The following is a 19,935-nucleotide window of genomic DNA, read 5'->3' on the forward strand; positions in this document are numbered from 1 at the left end:
ATACTCGACAAGTGCATTCAGTTCGTCATCCGTGAAGCTGGGCTTCCTGGACGGGCCGGACTGTGTAGCCGTGTCTGGGGCATCAGCCTGTGCCGGACGAGCACTCTTCCTCTTCCGCTTGGAAGGTGGTGGTGATCCTGAGTGTCCTGCGCCGCTCTGGACACTAGGGGCAGGAGCCCTGGTGGACTCTGTATCAGGAGTGTGGGATTGCACACTCAGCATGGGAGTTGGTGCAGGCATTGGCTCGAGTGTGATGGTGTCAGGGGGAATCTCAGCAGCATGGACTAGGACCGACACTGTCCTGGCTGGGTGTGTGAGGGCTGGGGTGGATGGAGCCGCAGCTGCCCCTGCAGCCACTCCGCCCTGCCTCCTTGGTGCAGTAGATGACCTTGCTGCCCCAGATCCACGTGGCATGATGGCATCAACGTGCACCAGCGCACGTGTCGTAGCCCTGCTGACCTGGAAGTCAGCCATGGAGTCAGCCAGGTCTGGTGCCACAATGGGCTGGTCTAACAAGGGCTGAGCATGGATGGTGTCAGCCACTTCAGCCTCAACGGGAGGGGGGGAGGGGGGGAGGGGGGGGGATGATGGGTGCCCTTGACTGGTCCTCCACACATGGGGGGACAGGCTCACCCTGCAAGTTACGACCACGTCCCCTACCGGATCCACCACGGCCACCACTTGTGGCTCTTCCACCTTTGCCACCCTTACGGAATCCTCGCCTCCCAGCCATGGCACTGATATTAATGTGCGTATGGGAGTGGCTGTAGACAATTGTCCTGGGCAATTGGGGGTCAAAGGGGTTGGGTACCAGATGGTAATTGTACCCTAGTGCTCTAGCACGGCTGATTGTAACCCCTGGGGAAAGATGACGGGTCACGCAACGCACAGGAGGCCCAAAAAAGGGAGATGACGTGCACGCAACCCCTCCTAGACCACGTGTGCAGAAAGAAAAACCTGCACTACGCTGTGGCACCCAGTAACACAAGAATGAACGTATGCGTGTCACACGCAGCCTAGAATGACCTCTGAAGGGGTAGGCAACACACGGGGCAAGCACAGAAGTTGGATACGTGCGTGACTCACCGTCTGCCAGGTAAAAGAGCGTGAAGAATGAGCGCGTTTGGCTGGCTAAACCCCCGCCAAAAGAAGATGTGTACGCTGTCTGAGAAGACAGGACAACAGTAGAAGGGGACACTGTTTGAGGGAACAGGCCCAGGTAAACCAGTAAAAGAGAAAAAAGAGAAAAAGCTGTCAGAGGTAACAGGGAATACGAACTGGAAACGCCGTGAAGTAAATCGCGTGTGAAACGACAAGAAGTACAGATTTCACCCACTCGCTCTCCACGAAAAGCACGTACAAGGAAATGGTGTTCTACATGTACCTTATATACAGGCCCACACGTACAGCGTCACTTACGCGGCGTGTACGTTCACCAATCACACGCTTTGTCACTCCTGCGTGTAGATCCATTTTCACCAATCACACGCTTTGTCACTTCTACGTGTACATCCATTTTCACCAATCACACGCTTTGACACTGGGACGTGTCACGTAACAATTTCCTGCACGTGCAGGTGACTATAGGCGCGCATATGCTGTTGACGGGTTTACGCGCTAAGGGCCTTTGCTGACGTGTGGGATTTCACTACCTATCAGGCTGTCCACGCGTTCACACACGAGAGACCACGCTCCTGGCCAGGAGGCGAAATTACTGCCCCCCAGAGCCCTGAGCACGCTCCCACCTGCCATCTGCTGCTGCCTGACTGCCTGCTGGCCACGTGCCCCACAGTGCTGGTGGGTGGGGGTGTTGGGAGACATGGGTGGGGGCCTGGTGGAGGGTGCCCCTGCACTGGTGGGGGTGGTGGGAGACATGGGTGGGGGCTTGGTGGAGAGTGCCCCTGGTGGCGGGGGGTGGTGGGAGACATGGGTGGGGGCCTGGTGGAGGCTGCCCCTGGTGGCGGGAGGGTGGGGGTGGTGGGAGACATGAGTGGGGGCCTGGTGGAGGCTGCCCCTGCACTGCTGGGGGGGTGGGGGTGCAGGGGGACATGAGCAGGTGTGCAGGGTAGTCCCCTGTTTTGTAGACTGCCTGCAGGGGCCGTGGAGGGTGTACAGGGAACACCTGTGAGGACCCACCCAGCCTAATCGCGTGTGATGATTCCCACGCACCCCTGTAATACACGTACCCTGGCTAATCGCGTGTATAACTTCCCGCGTACCCCTGTAATACACGTACCCTGGCTAATCGCGTGTTAAACTTCCCGCGTACCCCTGTAATACACGTACCCTGGCTAATTGCGTGTTGAACTTCCCGCGTACCCCTGTAATACACTTACCCTGGCTAATCGCGTGTTAAACTTCCCGCGTACCCCTGTAATACACGTACCCTGGCTAATCGCGTGTTAAACTTCCCGCGTACCCCTGTAATACACGTACCCTGGCCAATCGCGTGTTGAACTTCCCGCGTACCCCTGTAATACACGTACCCTGGCCAATCGCGTTTTAAACTTCCCGCGTACCCCTGTAATACACGTACCCTGGCTAATCGCCTGTTAAACTTCCCGCATACCCCTGTAATACACGTACCCTGGCCAATCGCGTGTTGAACTTCCCGCGTACCCATGTAATACACGTACCCTGGCTAATCGCGTGTTAAACTTCCCGCGTACCCCTGTAATAAACGTACCCTGGCCAATCGCGTGTTGAACTTCCCGCGTACCCCTGTAATACACGTACCCTGGCCAATCGCGTTTTAAACTTCCCGCGTACCCCTGTAATACACGTACCCTGGCTAATCGCCTGTTAAACTTCCCGCGTACCCCTGTAATACACGTACCCTGGCCAATCGCGTGTTGAACTTCCCGCGTACCCATGTAATACACGTACCCTGGCTAATCGCGTGTATGACTTCCCGCGTACCCCTGTAATACACGTACCCTGGCTAATCGCGTGTTAAACTTCCCGCGTACCCCTGTAATACACGTACCCTGGCTAATTGCGTGTTGAACTTCCCGCGTACCCCTGTAATACACTTACCCTGGCTAATCGCGTGTTAAACTTCCCGCGTACACCTGTAATACACGTACCCTGGCTAATCGCGTGTTAAACTTCCTGCGTACCCCTGTAATACACGTACCCTGGCCAATCGCGTGTTGAACTTCCCGCGTACCCCTGTAATACACGTACCCTGGCCAATCGCGTTTTAAACTTCCCGCGTACCCCTGTAATACACGTACCCTGGCTAATCGCCTGTTAAACTTCCCGCATACCCCTGTAATACACGTACCCTGGCCAATCGCGTGTTGAACTTCCCGCGTACCCATGTAATACACGTACCCTGGCTAATCGCGTGTTAAACTTCCCGCGTACCCCTGTAATACACGTACCCTGGCCAATCGCGTGTTGAACTTCCCGCGTACCCCTGTAATACACGTACCCTGGCCAATCGCGTTTTAAACTTCCCGCGTACCCCTGTAATACACGTACCCTGGCTAATCGCCTGTTAAACTTCCCGCGTACCCCTGTAATACACGTACCCTGGCCAATCGCGTGTTGAACTTCCCGCGTACCCATGTAATACACGTACCCTGGCTAATCGCGTGTATGACTTCACGCGTACCCCTGTAATACACGTACCCTGGCTAATTGCGTGTTGAACTTCCCGCGTACCCCTGTAATACACTTACCCTGGCTAATCGCGTGTTAAAGTTCCCGCGTACCCCTGTAATACACGTACCCTGGCTAATCGCGTGTTAAACTTCCCGCGTACCCCTGTAATACACGTACCCTGGCCAATCGCGTGTTGAACTTCCCGCGTACCCCTGTAATACACGTACCCTGGCCAATCGCGTTTTAAACTTCCCGCGTACCCCTGTAATACACGTACCCTGGCTAATCGCCTGTTAAACTTCCCGCGTACCCCTGTAATACACGTACCCTGGCCAATCGCGTGTTGAACTTCCCGCGTACCCATGTAATACACGTACCCTGGCTAATCGCGTGTATGACTTCACGCGTACCCCTGTAATACACGTACCCTGGCTAATTGCGTGTTGAACTTCCCGCGTACCCCTGTAATACACTTACCCTGGCTAATCGCGTGTTAAAGTTCCCGCGTACCCCTGTAATACACGTACCCTGGCTAATCGCGTGTTAAACTTCCCGCGTACCCCTGTAATACACGTACCCTGGCCAATCGCGTGTTGAACTTCCCGCGTACCCCTGTAATACACGTAGCCTGGCCAATCGCGTTTTAAACTTCCCGCGTACCCCTGTAATACACGTACCCTGGCTAATCGCCTGTTAAACTTCCCGCGTACCCCTGTAATACACGTACCCTGGCCAATCGCGTGTTAAACTTCCCGCGTACCCATGTAATACACGTACCCTGGCTAATCGCGTGTATGACTTCACGCGTACCCCTGTAATACACTTACCCTGGCTAATCGCGTGTTGAACTTCCCGCGTACCCCTGTAATACACGTACCGTACCCTGGCCAATCGCGTGTTAAACTTCCCGCGTACCCCTGTAATACACGTACCCTGGCTAATCGCGTGTATGACTTCACGTGTACCCCTGATATGCACGTTACCCGCTTTGCGTTCCTTGTTTGGCTGCCCTGTAAACTGGTCCAGAGTTAGCGCAGCCCTTTGCGATGATTTAGCGATTTTGCTGGCTTTTCCTTGCGAGAGGGCGTTCTTGGGGGCGTTACTGGCGCTGCTGCAGGGTCGCTGCGATACTCTGCGCCACGGCTGGTTTGGGAGCATGTAATCCATGAATACGCTGTGCGCGGAAATCGGTTTTATCGCACGTGCCTGGCGCAGTCAATCGCACGCGGACACTCTGCGCCAGCCGATTGCGACACTTTTCTGCGAAATTCTATGAATTACCCTGAAAATATGTTCTTAGTGAGGGTGGTTCTTGGGTATACCAGAACTTTGTGCCACCATCCTAAAGACAGAGTATTGCTTCACCCTTGAGGTGTCACAACTAAGGCATAGAACGGGCTTTAGGCCATACATTGGCCAACTGACCGGTGATTCACCACAACAGGAACATTTAAAGACCACAAAAAGTGTACTCGTACTGATTGCATCTTTATTATTGTAGTGGAGAATGAATTTGCTAAACCACTCGAGGTCACGAGAGCATAAAGTGACTGTTATACACTTAGCATAGTGATGGAATATGAAATGAATGAGACTTACCATCTCTATTGCTTCCAAAGATTTGTCTAACACTGTGGCAGCAATCACAAGTGCATCAGCTTAGAAACAATGAACTGCAATGTAGAGTTAACATTGTTTGACCACAATTATAAGTGCACAACGTGAAATCTAGGATTCGTAGAGGGCAATAGTGGGTGGCATCTACCTTTTTGTAACAAAGCCATGACCTCCATCTTCTCCTTTCTCATACAAAAAGCAGATGCGCCACGCACAAACAATCATTCTACTCGAAGCAGCAATTAAAGACATCTAGGATTATTAGAAGGATACAATCATCATATCGCATAAACTAATACATACCTCATAAAAGAAACAGAAAAAAAATCATATGCAGATAAGATCTGTGAAATTCGTAATTTTGACTCCAAGATTAATACATCTAGAGATGTTTTTAAAATAATACTAATATCATGAAGGAATCTGTGTACCTGAAAAAAATGCTTTGTTCAATTTAGTATTCTTTCAAAAGAATACAAACCTTTTTCTTTAAGTATAGAAGTGAGTAAATCAAATTCTCGGTAATGGCCCGCTGTCGAGGGGCTTATTGCCTTTAGTACCCCAGCCCATTAGACCGGGGTACTAATGTTCTTTTTTTCCCAGCTACGAGACGCATTGCGTTTTAAAAAGTTACCAAAAAAATGGCTGCTGCGGTCGGAAAATGTAGTCCATTTTCTCTTTCCGTGGTGGCCACAGTAAACAAAGGAAATGGCCACCATGGAAGGGGAGAAGGGAGTATGTGTAGTCCCTTCTCTCTTTCTATGGTGGCCATTCACTTACATTAAAAAAAAAATAATGCCCACCTTGGATAAGGAAGAAGGGACTATGTGTGGTCCCTTCTCCCTTTCCATGGTTGCCTGAAAACAAAATGTGCCCAGCGTGCGATGCATGCAAGTGCGCCCACGGGTTTACACTCTGAATGGCTTGGAAACGAGACAATCCAGATGCAGTGTATTTCCCATGGATTCGCCATGCCGGGTACTAATGGTGAAGTTCACATAAAGCACAGGGCCCACACAAAGTATCTTTAGATATTTCTTAAGGATGAAGTAGTGACATGGACACCATGCCTGACACAATTATTTATATCTGTCCTCTTTATCAACGGAAGGAACACTCACAGGGGGTTGGGGGGGGGGGGGAGGGGGCTGCACCAGGAAACTATCACCATATTTCTCTTCTTGATTCAATGGCCAAGACTTTTGGGAAAGTACTGATGGCACAATGTGAATTAATTGACAATCGAATAAAAATATTTTGTTTCCACTACAAGCTGGTTCTCAGAGTGTGATTATAACAGACCACACTTTAGATTGCACCTTCCGATTGAGAAATATTTGACACTCAGAAAACAGAACCTTTATTTTTTTGTGGACAAACAACCTTTATTTGATGCAGTACCAGTGCATTTTTATAGGCCACTGTTACATACAGGGCTGGAGGCAAGTGCATCTCTGGTTTCTAGTAGAGACCGTTATGAGTGAAGCATGGGTGCTTTTGGGTCCGATTTTTATACTGCTCTACATCAACACTCTTGCATTAAACATTGCTTCTCTCACATTGGATACCTGTTTCTTAAATGGATCACCCTCAAACATGTTTGTGTTCGTGGATGACACTTTATTATTTTCAAGGACACCTAGCAGCCTAACAAAGCAACTGTCCTCTAGATTCTGCTTAGACCAAGTAAAAATACAGGTGCTTTCATACGCAGGGAACAAGAAGACGATCAGACTAATCAGGGCTACTCTGGAAGGATCTCCTGTAGAAACGGTCCCGTGTTTTGACAAGTTCACAAAAAAAGGCTTATGGGTGCAAACGATGGAAGGAAGTAGCTCAAATTTGAAAGCAGGAGCAGTATCCAGATGTGCACGCACACAAAGTATCAAGACAACTGGTCCTTCAGTGAAAATATGTAAAATGCCAGCTCAAGAGTCTAGCCTCCAAGGAGCAGATTATTTGGACACTTGCAAAACCGAAACCTTAACCAAGTTTGTGAATACGTTCATGAGACCCACATTAGAATTGCCATTTTCCACCCCCTATTGCGTTGCTACCCCTAGAATTATCTTGTACATCATTGCAGCTGTGATTCATATTAAACCAATTCGATATTGACCTAAACGTTGGACCAGATAATAGGCACTCCCAAGATGTCTGGGGGGATAGCTTAGGGGCAATGTGTTTCCCCTTGGCAGCAAGACGACAAGGAGCAACACAGGTTGGATTCCTGTGTCCGCTCTTAGAAACCTCTGGGTATTAAGCATGTTTTAAATAACCTATCATATCATAATTGTAAGCAACATCTGATGTGTTGAAGCAGGAGGGCAGACTATATCTGCCATTTTTCATTCATGTCAAAACAGTCCCGACACAGTACGATTTGCCATAGTAGTAGGAGTTCCCAAGTAGCATTGACAAAGCCTCTTATATCATTAAAGAGACATGTGCTTCACACCAGCTCTAGTTGACATGAGTCACTACGTTTGGGAGCACCTAGACCTTAGGGCATGGGTTTGCAACCAATGCTTTGGACTACAAATACCACCAGTCCTAGCCATCATAGTCAAAGGTGAGGGTTAGGGGAGTCATACTCCAAAACATCTGGAGAGCCACATCTGTCAGAATCTGCCTCAAGGTGTGTGGAATTAAAAACAGTCTATGCTGATGAAGAATACTGTGACCCTATTTTGAATCACTCAATGCAATTTCTTTATTATGAATTCCATTCAGGACTCGACCCCTTGCTGTAGTTCTGAGGCATTGGAAAATAGATGTATCTGATACTTCTCTCACCTGCAAGAAAAGCACTGAATCTCTCCAACATTTTCTATTTCTTGAGCCATTAGACTGAGAGAGACACTCACTCCTCTTCGATAGTGGCCTTCTACCTGCCCTTGCCTGTGTCTTGTGGCTGCTGGCTAATGAATGACACATGTCTGTTGCCCCACCATGCTCTGATACTGTTCGCAAATATTACAGTAGCCAAGGTGCAGGAATATCATGCAATCTGACTAGAGTAGTGTGTGGGTATGGCAAGCATGAGTGGCCAGCGTTTTCACCTTCCAACTTGTTGTTATCCATGAAAATGGATAACTATTCCTGCCCTGCCTACCTTGGTCATTAGTTTCATGAATAGCAATGCGCAAGCACAGGTTGCAGTGAACTGGCCAGGACACAAAGTTGTTGCCTATTTTGTGACTACAGTTGACTGACATTAATTTGCCAAAACACCACAACATAATTGTTAGGTAAGAATTGATGCAGTCACACTGTGTGAGACTACACAACACTTATCTGCTTGGTATTAGGTAACCCACCTTTTGGTATATGTCTGTACTGCACAAGTTGCCAGGCCTATCTGAAGAGGGGCAAATGTGAGCTGTAGAGCTGTACAAATGAAATCCGTGAATACAAGTTGCCAAGTAACACACTCAAGGATTCAGTTATAAATAGTTATTTATTTAATTAACATACATTTTAAATAAGTTTTCTTTAAAAAGGCAATTTGTGTAACAATGTAAATATACTTTAACATTACTTTTCAAAATCAAAACAAGTTAGTGGATAATCTTTGGATATGCTTCTAACACAATTCCTACACCCTGAGGTGACTTCAATCACAAGGTCAGGAATGTCATTTATATATCTCACTGGTATACTTTGCAGATTCTGAGGTTGCAGAAAGGAAAGGTTAGGGAAGGAAAAAGGTTAGAGAGTTTCTCAGTATATGTGAGGACAACTAAATCTTCCAATGAAATCTAGATAAGCCTTTCACAGCAGTAACAGTATACAATAAGCTACCACATATGAGAGACAGAGAACAGTATCAAAGTCAATGGACTATAACAGTCTTCAGGGAGCCAAGACAGCCAAAGTCGTTTAGGACACAGTTTATGGATCTGATGCACTTCTTAGATCAAAGTCTTGCACAAAGTTAGAGTCTTTAGAAAAAATCACATGTAGTGTCACAAGCCTTTAAGCCTGTGAGAAGAGAGTTGAAATCAACTCTAAAAAGTAAGCCAATGCAATTCCCAAATGAGAAGAGCGCAGCAGAAATGCCATAAGGTAAGTACTCCAATCCTAAAGAGTACCTCTGGTTTGAAGAAGGGTGGTCCAGGTGGATTCTGTCTTGCTACAGTGGTGCAGACCCTTGTTCCTGAGCCGCAGTCATGGGGACAAGAGGGAGATCGTCTGGAGGGCTCCTGTGGCAGTACTTGTGAAGTCATCGACAGCTAAGGGCTCTTTTCAGTTCAACATCACTTTACGGTTTCAGCACTTAGCAAACAGCACCATTGTGGATCTTGGACACTGGTTGGACTCTCTTTGCTCCCTCGGTCATGCACTCTGGAAAAGGGTTTTAGCCAGATTCATTCCATGGCATACGCTGCACTCGACTACAGACACTCGACCCCTGGCATTGGTTTTCCGAAGCAACAGAGGGGCACAGCAAGTGAGGAATTGTAGTCCAGTGGAGTTTGTCTCAGGGTTAGTTGGTCCCACTAACCCAATGGGAGAAGTCATTCCATTTAGACCATCTCTGTTGAGGTGAATAAGGAGTTCAGCACAGCAGCAGGGCTTCACCGGGCAATTTAAAGGTCCAGGAGGTTGCAGCAAGCTTTGTCCACTGTTTCTTCGTCGGGTGCTTCTCCCAGTGGTCGACTCTGCCTGTAGTCCCAAAACCCTCACCTTTTAAGCAGGTTTCTTCCATTCATGCACAGCCTAGGATGTCAATCACACCGCAGGGTGGCTGTCCTGAAAGGATAGCCAGCCTTTCAGGACTCGTTACATTAAGGCATTTCTAGAGACAAAGGACAGGGAAGTTTTGGCACCCTCCCTCACATTCTGTCCTTCAAGACACTGGAGCCAAGGGCGGGCTTCAAGGCTGAAACCCGCCAAAGGCAAGACAAACAAAGGGCTCAAACAAGTCTCAATGCACAGAGTAAACCCCAAGAAAAACCTCACAAACTGAAAATTGTGAAAACAGAAGACAGGTGCTATTTTGACAAAATGATCACCCATGGGTGCTGTACTGCAGCTGGGGTCCATCCTGCGGTAGAAAAACAAAACTGTAGGAAAAGGTAAACCACTGCCACTAGCCATTTAAAGGAGTGAGGGTAACATAACAATCTTACATGAGAATGTAGGATAAGGGGCTACTAGGTACCCCCAGGACTCCACATAAGATGGTGTGCTGGACCTACGAAGAGAAAGGTAAGTAAAGTCAATTTTAGTTTACTATTCTTGGGAACTGTAGTTCACACAAGAAACGCTATTTAAACCTTATAAGAAATCTAATAGGATTTCTCTGTGACACTGCACTGAAGGTGCTGGGTGTCACCATACAAAACACAGATGCCTATGGAGTTTGCCAGACTCCAAAAACAGTGAAAACACAAAATCAAAATCAGGTAAAGACGCATGAGTGAGTGAGAAAAAGGTCTCACTCACTCCAGGGTTAACATTTAAAAGTTCTAAGTCCCGCAAAAGAGCTGGGGGTCACTAAGGTGGGAGGATTTTAGCACTTAAATGAAAATTCTCCCGAATAATAATCAAACTGAAGAGAACACAAGATGTACTGGACCTTAGGCAGATGCCCGCATTTTAGTGAATTTATCTTCAATAATTTGGACCGGGGAGGGTTCTGTTAATATGTTCATAATACCTGTCTATTGGTACCCACAGGAGAAGTGATAATATCAGGACATATCATTTAACTTAAATGATACATTGTTATGAACTGTGCTACGTTACTGCTTTTTCAATCGGGTTGTTTTTTTCAGATAATTTTAAAACATTTCCCAAAATTTTAAATTAAACCACTGTTATCTTTTTCCACCTAACATCTAATAGCACATGCTACTTTTATAGTCACGATTTCCATATTTGATATGTTCTGCCTGCTTGCAAAATATAGGTTTAACTAGTTTATTGAAGCTCACAATAAAAGATGACATTGGCGGCTGTTTGTATCATCTCTTTCCCTGTGCATACAAATAATTCTTTACCTTCTTGTACTGAGTTTTGTGTGGTTGGTGCTTGCCACACTTCTTGTAAAAGTTTCTGTGAGTTTTGGGGATGTTCACTATCTTCCCAGCATCAGCAGACCTAAGAGGCTTGCCAAATATATGTAACATGCTGATTCACATAAGAAATTATCATGCTTTAAAAAAGCACACTGTGTGTGTTCCAAATAGATTTTATGAACGATTGCCTTTTTTGACTGCCTTCCTCTACCTCCTCCTCCTCTCTCATACTTAACTGGCTAACTGCTATTCAGGCATGGTGCTCTGCCAATGATATCTGACGTAATGCCAGTAAGACAGAGATCCTTCTCATTGGTATGCCTGCTGCTTGGTTCCCCCCTCATTCTCTGTCCTACTTCCCTGGGTCATCTTCCCTCACCCACTTGTGTGGGGAAAACATCTTGGGATCAATTTGAATTCTCTCTCTGTCTCTCCACAGATCTTGGACCTGGCCAAGAAGTCCAATTTTCAGTTTCACCTCCTCAGGGGCATTCTACCTTTCATCACCTTCCCCTAGACGCTCAATGTCTCCAGAGCCCTGGTTCTCTCTAGGCTTGACTACTGCAACATCCTGTTCCTCAACCTGCCTCTTTTCTCCATTCGCCCCATTCAGCTAATCCAGAATAGGGCTGTGAGACTTTTCCTTGGCCTCATGTCCAGGGGCTGCATCTCTCCAGACATAACATCTCTCCACTGGCTCCCAGTGACTGCAAGGATCACATTCAACACCCGTTGCATCATCCACAAGGCTGTCTGGGACCTCTCTATGTCCAGCTTTTGCTTTCTAAATACATCCCGGCCAGAGTCCTTTGGTCTTCTGGCACCAACTCTCTACAGGTCAAATGCTTCTCCAAGCAGAGAGTGAGATGCAGATCCCTTTCCTCTGCTGTCTCCTCCCTCTGGAATTGCCTCCCTTGCCCCTCACACTTGAGATGGATCTTCTTAAGTTCCAGAAACTCCTCAAGACCTTTCTTTCCTTCTCTTCCGTCTCTCTCCCCCCCTCCCAGGCTAACTCTCCATCTGCAGCTGCCACTCGGTCCAAGTCTCTTCAGAGGCATACAGGAACCAGACCACTCCCTACCAGTCCCCCCAGCATCCTTTGCCAGCACTTTCCCTCGGGCTCCCTTCCCCGGACTAGCCCAACCTGGTCCTCCCTGTCCACTGCCCTCATCCGAACCCCCCCCTTCCCCTAGAACTTGCCACCCTGGACCACTCAGCACTTTCCTGGTTCCACCCTTGGGGTATCCCACTCCTGCACTTCTCTCTCTTCCCCCTCCCCTGAACCTTCCACCTTGTCATGCACTTGCATGGTAGGATTGTCACAAGGCCAATATAACCATTTTTTGTTGTTTACTTTTTTGACTGCCATGTCCCTTCCCACCCAACTTGTCTTGTGGCCCCTGGAAATACCCATGTATGGGTGCCATACAAATGTCCAATACATAAATAAATACATAAATAAATAAATAAATAAATAAATAAATAAATACGTTGCATTTATACAGGGCTGTTGTAAAATGCTTACTCTACATTTATATAAAATCATTACAACCCCTGCCCACTCCTTCACCGCCTGCGTCCATCTTGAGTCGACCCAATCTCCAGCTATATGCCAGAAGATATTCCTCTAGGACCACCAATCAGGAAGAAATGGCTTCATTCTAGCAACAATAGGTTCAAAATCAGAGAGACCAGCCACTGATGTGTAGTCAATCAGGTGACGAGAACATGTGTCATCAGTTCTGGTTTGTGGCTTAATTTTATGTCTGCAACATCTGTGTTGCCATCTTGGATAAGTGACATCAATTCATGTTGTCATCTTGCATCTGTGACATTACTTGGTGCAGCCATCATAGATTGTTCACATCAGTTCCTCTGGCCATCTTGAATCTGTGACATCACTTCCTGTGGTCATCTTGGATTGGTGAGATCACTTCCTGCAAACATCTTGAGTCGGCCTAATCTCCATCTGTAGGCCACAAGTGACTCCTCAGAGATAACCAATCAGGACAAAATTACCTCATCCCAGCAACACCAGCGTTCAAAATCAGTGAGACCAACCACTGATGGATGAGCCAATTAGCTGGTGAGAGGGTGTGACGTGACATCACATCAGAACAGAGGCATTCCAGTTAAAGGTAGAACAGTCAAGGGTGCAGCCAAGTCATTGACCAGCCTCCTTTTCTCTTAATGGTGGAACAGTGAAGGGTGAAGACGGGCCATTGCCTAGCCGTTTTGCATCTCTGCCTATGTGCCTTTGCTTTTACCTTCCTTCCTGATGCACCTGTGAGCACCCCTACCTTGCTAATTATTTGCTGTCCCCTACCTTGCTAATTATTTGCTGACCCTCGACGCAGTATTCAGCTATTATGCATTCACTCCTGTTGCTTCTGTTGCTCTTCTTACTAACTGTTCCCTACACTTTCTCTAAATTCCTCCTTTGCTATGCCTATAATAAAACTCACATCTCAAAACTCCCACTACTCCATCTTCTTGCTCCTCTTACTTCTAACAAAAAGGCTGATGAACTAACCCCTAACACCTCTCCACTTCACCTCTATTCCTTTCTTCCTCTGATACTCAACTTCTCTACTCTTCTATACTGCATCAATGGAACTTTGTGCTCCGGTATGCTCAGTCTGTGTGCAACAGAATATCCTTTATCACCAACTTTTTTCACACCAGCTCTCCAGCCCTGCTATTACTGACTCTTCATCTGACTTTCTCCATCTAACACTGCCACTCTGGTGACCCTACTAGACTCCAAAATATGCTTCATTTACTCTCCTTGTCTAACTGGCAGAGGTGGAGGCATCAAACACCTACTCTCTTCCTGCCTCAACATCTCACACATCTCCAATGCAACATCCTCTTCTACCTCTTTTGGATTCACCATCTCCACTAGAGTTCCCTTCCTTGGTTCATATAATCTCCATCTATCACCCTCCTGGTCGACTGAACTATTCATTGATGAACTTGGGCAACTCCTTGATTCTCTTTCCACTAAACATCACCTCATTCAGTTAGTTGACTTTAACCTTACCTCTCCAAGCCCTTCTCAAAAATCTGCACTTCAATCTTTTTATAGTGGCCAGATTCTCCCCTCTATAAATAACCCATATGCCCACACTGAGGACAACTCTTTAGATCTCGTATTCATCTCAACTTCTCTCTCAGCCACTAATACTACTGTTGCACCATCCTTACATGATCAATCCATTGTTTCCACCACCATCTCTGAACTCTGCCTCACCTATTACAGGAAGGAAATGTAAACCTTCTGTCATTCCTCCCTTTCTCTTTACAGTTATCATTCTCCTCCTTCACACCTGATGCCCCTTCCAGTAACAGTGCCTTCTCCAGCTTCCAATCCCTACTACATGATTCATTCTCCTCTCACTTCACACTGCTAACTTTCACCACTAACTCTCAGCTTCCTCAACTATGGGTAACCTCATGCATATGCTGTCTCCACACACAGATGTGTCAGTTACTGTGCATATGGAGGCACACTTGCATGAGGGCCTGCAACTCTATGTCTCTGCCTTGAACTCTCTCCCTCTCTTGTTAAAACATACATTGAATTGTGCCTCATCCTCATTGACTCTAATGCCATAGGGCACCCAAAACTCATTCCTTATTCCTCCTAAGCCTATGACTATCATCTCCCTCTCACAGCTAATGACCTAACAGAGTACTTTGCTGCAACTAGTTCCAAAATTAGAGACTCTATCCTGACCTTCCTCACACTCCCTCTTCCTACATTCTAAACTCCACCCACTCTACCTCCATCCTCTGCCTCTGGTGCCCATTTTAGTTACATCAATACTGAAGAATTCCTATCTCTACTGATGAAGGCTAATTCCTCCTGTGCCCCATCAGACCCTCCTGATCATCAGCTAGCAAGCCTATTGCACGTTTAGGAGTGTCTCACCTCGCTGAACTCATCAACCTGTTCTTCTACTTTGCTTGCTTTCCCTCTTACCTGCAAACCTTTGCCAGGTGTCTCTCCTTCTGCACTACTCTACAGAACTCAAAATGATTCTGTTCAACCTCCTTAAAAATGTCTTAGACATCCACAATCTTCAGGACCCCCTACAAGCAGGTTTATGCTCCTTTCACTCCAAGGAAGCTACTCTCATGATTATCTCCAACGTCATCACCTCCGCTAAGGACTCCAACTTCTCTTCTATCCTAATTCTCCTTGACAAGTCTGCTGCCTTTGATGCTGTTAATCTCTCTGATCTCCATAACACTCTCTCTTTTCGTGGAAGTTTGAAATCAAGCCATTGCCTAGATTGAATCCTAAATGGCACCTTATCAATTTTCTGTCTCCTGGAACAACATCACCTCTCAACTCACTCGTCTGATAGTTGGTGTTCCACAAGGCTCTGTCTTGTGTCCCCTCCTCTATACCTGCTACACATTTGCTCCTGGGGCACTAATCTCCTCCTTTGAGTTCTTGTACCAAATTCTAAAACGGAACCAAAAACCTCATCTATTTTCCTGAACTTGTCAAGGAGTTCCCCCCTTCTCACCTGGGTCCGGTGTTTGCTGGTGTCTTCGATCGCTGCCTTCTTGCGAACGCTCCTGGTCTTGAACAGCACTGATCGAGTCTCATCTGGTTCCAGGTTGCATTTAGTTCCGGGAGCGCAGAGTCCAGGAATCCGGGAGTCTGGCAAAGGCTAGTAATGCTCAGAATCAGGAAGGGGGAAAGGGTCAGGAGCGGGTAATAGCATTCGGACAAGGGAAACAATACTGTGAGCTACAAACACACGTCTGAGGCTACTTTGCAATAGCATTGAGACGCGCGGAGCCGCGGAAGGCGTGGTCTATAAATAGATCACGCCGCGTTCAGCGCATGGAGCGAGCATGGGCTTCAGCTCAGGACAGCCATATTGGAAGTAGTACGGAATGTAAGCCCCGTTGAGACAAGGACAAGGAGGTCCAAAAGGGGCGTGATCTGAAGTTCATGACAGCATACCTCCTCCGAAGGCCTTTCCCTCCAGGTTTGTGTATTAGGTGAAATCTTCTGAGCAACCGAGGAGCCTTGATATTTGAAACAGGTTCCCCGGTCCTTTCGCTAGGAGGATATCCTTTCCACTCCACTAGGTATTGAACATGGCCCGCTTGTAGCTGGAGTCACAAATCCGGGACACCTCATATTCCAGTTGGTTGTCAACCAGTAGAGGAGGAGGTCTACTGGATTTTCGAGAGGATTGGATATAGGGCTTCAATAGGGATGTGTGAAAAACTGGATAAATTCTCTTCCAGGAGTCAGGTAGCTTGATTCGATATGAGACAGGAATGATAATCTCCTTGATGGGAAATGGACCATGGTAGCAGGGAGCCAGCTTGTTTGGTCGCAAGTGTCGGGGGAGTAGTTTTGATGACAACCACACTCGGTCACCGACCGTATAGGAAGGACCTGGTCTTCTCTTGGAATCTGCATACCTCTTGGTCTGTAATCTGGCTTTCTCTAAGTGTTCTTTAGCCTCCCGGTGAATGTTGATAAGAGTTTCGATCCAGGAGTCAACAGTAGGTACTGGTGTAGGGTGAGAAAGAACCGAGGGTAAAACCGATGGATGGAACCCCTGACTACAATAAAAAGGGCTGGTCTGTAGCGCTGAGTGTTCGGAGTTGTTGTAAGCGAATTCCGCAACGGGTATCGGGAGAGACCAGTCATTCTGGACCTTGGTGAAGAAACATCGGAGATATTGTTCCAGGGTCTGATTTGCACGTTCTGTGGCTCCGTTGGTTTGGGGGTGGTATCCTGAAGAGAGGGCATGTTGGATTCCTAGTACCCGACAGAGGTGTTTCCAGAATTGTATTGGTCAGATATGATCTTGGAAGGAAGCCCATGTAGTCGGAATTTGTGTTCCAGAAATATTCCAGCTAGCTCTGAAGAGGAGGGTAGTTTCATCAGTGGCGTAAAATGGGCCATATGGGTAAACAAATCTATGGTGACCATGATGGTAGTATATCCTCAGGAAGGTGGTAACTCCACTATGAAGTCTGTAGCGATGATTTCACATGGTTTAGAGGGTAGAGTGGGCTGCAGAAGATGACCCGCCGGTCTTTTGTTATCATATTTATTTTGGGCACAGGTTATACAAGCCTGGATGTATTGCTGTACGTCAGACTTCATTTTAGACCACCAGAACTGTCTCTGTATAAGACGGAGGGTGTTGGTGATAGCTCGGTGCCCGGAATGGAGTGTGTCATGACAAAGGTTTATTATTTTTTGCTGTAACTTCCGTGTAGGAATGAGTAGTGCATTGTCCTTGAATAGGTAGCCTTGCTTGGCTCTTAATTTCCAGTGATTTCTTGTTGAAATGTCCTTCCATATTAACGAGGATTGGGTTAGCGATCGGACTTCTTCCAGGAGATCAACTGCTTGGGCTTCGAAGATCGTGGGAGAAAACATTTTAGGAAATGCCTTATCTTCAGTGGTCACATAGTCAGGACGGTGAGACAAGGCGTCAGCGATCAGGTTCTGTGATCCAGGGACATGGGTAATGTGGAACTGATACTGGGCAAAAAAGTAGACCCAACGTGCCTGATGACTGTACCTGCACTCCAGTGACTGTAGAATCTGAAGGTTTCGATGATCAGTACGGACTTGGACAGGATGTCTGGCTCCCAGAAGTAGGTGTCGCCATTCAGTGAAGGCTTGGTGAATGGCTAAGAGTTCCTTTTCCAGGACGGAGTAGTGTGTTTCACTAGGAGTTAAGGTTCTTGAAAGATAAGCAACGGGGTGTTCCAAATCGTCCTCCATTTTCTGCTTCAACACTGCTCCGATAGCGTAATTAGAGGCATCCGTTTCCACTAAAAAGGGTCGACTTGTATCGGGTTGAGCCAAAATGGGAGCTTATGTGAACTCGGTCTTCAAACGCTGGAATGCAGTTTCTTGTAATGTTGACCAGACAAATGGGGTGTCCTTCTTTATCAGAGCCACTATAGGTTGTACAATCTCGGAAAAGGTGGCTATGAACTTTCGGTAGAAATTGGCTAGTCCTAGGAAGGATTGGATTTGTTTCACGGACGTGGGAGTAGGTCAGGCGAGAATGGCCTTTACATATGAAGGGTCCTTGCCAATCCCCTCTGGACTAAGGATAAATCCCAGATAGTGCACAGAGGTAACGTGAAACAAACATTTTTCAGGCTTGGCTAAGAGGTGATGTTCCCGGAGTCTTTGTAGAACTGCCTTAACATGTCATCCATGCTTCAGAGGGTCCTTGGAAAAAATCAATATGTCGTCCAGATAGACAATGACGAAGAGAAACAACATATGAGAGAACACCCTATCCATAAAACATTGTAATACTGCTGGGGCATTGGCTAGTCCAAAGGGCATGACCAGGTACTCGTAGTGGCCAAAGGGTGTTCTAAAGGCGGTCTTCCACTCGTCTCCTTTTCGGATACGGATCAAATGGTAGGCACCCCTGAGATCCAATTTGGTGAATATTACGGCTCCTCTCACAGCTTCCAGGATATCCGAGATCAGGGGAAGTAGGTACCGATCCTTGAGGGTGCATTGATTTAAGCCTCTATAGTCAAGGAAAGGTCTGAGTTCCTTGGTATCCTTCTTGGGAACGAAGAACAACAAAGCACCCGCTGGAGATTTCGAGGGTCTTATGGTGCCGTTTTCAAGATTAGTGTCTAGTTATTCCCGAAGGGCCTTTTTCTCGGGTTTGGAAAGAATGAACATTCTGCCAAAGGGAATCACAGCTGAGGGATCCATATCTATGGCACAGTCTTCGGGCCTGTGAGGGGGTAAGGCTTGGACTATGGCAGTAGAAAATACATCAGCATATCCCTGATAGGCCTCTGGAACTTGTATGATATTGGAAACCATGAGTGGTGTTTCTTGGTCTCTTGGTGGTTCTTTAGAAGTTACTGAGGAGGGGTCTAGGGATAGACAGTGGGACATACAGAACTCTGAGCCCAGAAATAATGATCCTGCTGTCCAATTGATATACGGATTGTGCTTTTGTAACCAGGGCATTCCCAAAACCATGGGGTAATGGGCTGACTTAATGATGTCGAATGTAATCCGCTCTTGATGATGGTTTATGGAAAGTTGGATCTCCTTAGTCTACAGGCTTATGGGTCCTGAAGAGAGGGGTCTTCCGTCAATTGCTTCCACCGGCTGCATGGTGTTTCGTGTCTCGTATGGAATATGATGACTAACAACCCAGTCTTGATCAATGAAAATTCCCATAGCTCCGCAGTCCACCAAGGCCAGAATGGGATAGGTCTTGTCTTTGGAGGGCGACAGGAAGGCCTGTAGTATCACCAAACTGTTATGTCCTGGAGAGTTCAAGGATGGAATTGATGTGGAGCAAACATCTCTTTCCCGAATCTCTACTCCATTTAAGATCGGGAGCTGGCGTTTCCCAAACGCCGAGGAGGTGCCAGAGGACATTCGCTGACTAAATGTTTGTCTGAAGCACAATACATACACAAACCCGTATGGATCTTTCTCAATCTTTCTTGAGGTGATATGGGTCCACGAAAGGCTCCAATTTGCATGGGTTCAGGTTCTTGGGCTGGACTTGGGTTTGCGTCCGTTCTGGCTGTGCTCTCAAAGGACGTCTTGGGTGGGTTTCCCTTGGATTTCTTCCTTTCAGCCTTCCTTTCCTGGATGCGAAAGTCTATTTGCAAGGCCAGGTCCATTAGT

The sequence above is a fragment of the Ambystoma mexicanum genome, chromosome 7p, assembly GCF_040938575.1.
Source record: "Ambystoma mexicanum isolate Mex_15411 chromosome 7p, UKY_AmexF1_1, whole genome shotgun sequence".
Lineage (NCBI taxonomy): Eukaryota > Metazoa > Chordata > Amphibia > Caudata > Ambystomatidae > Ambystoma > Ambystoma mexicanum.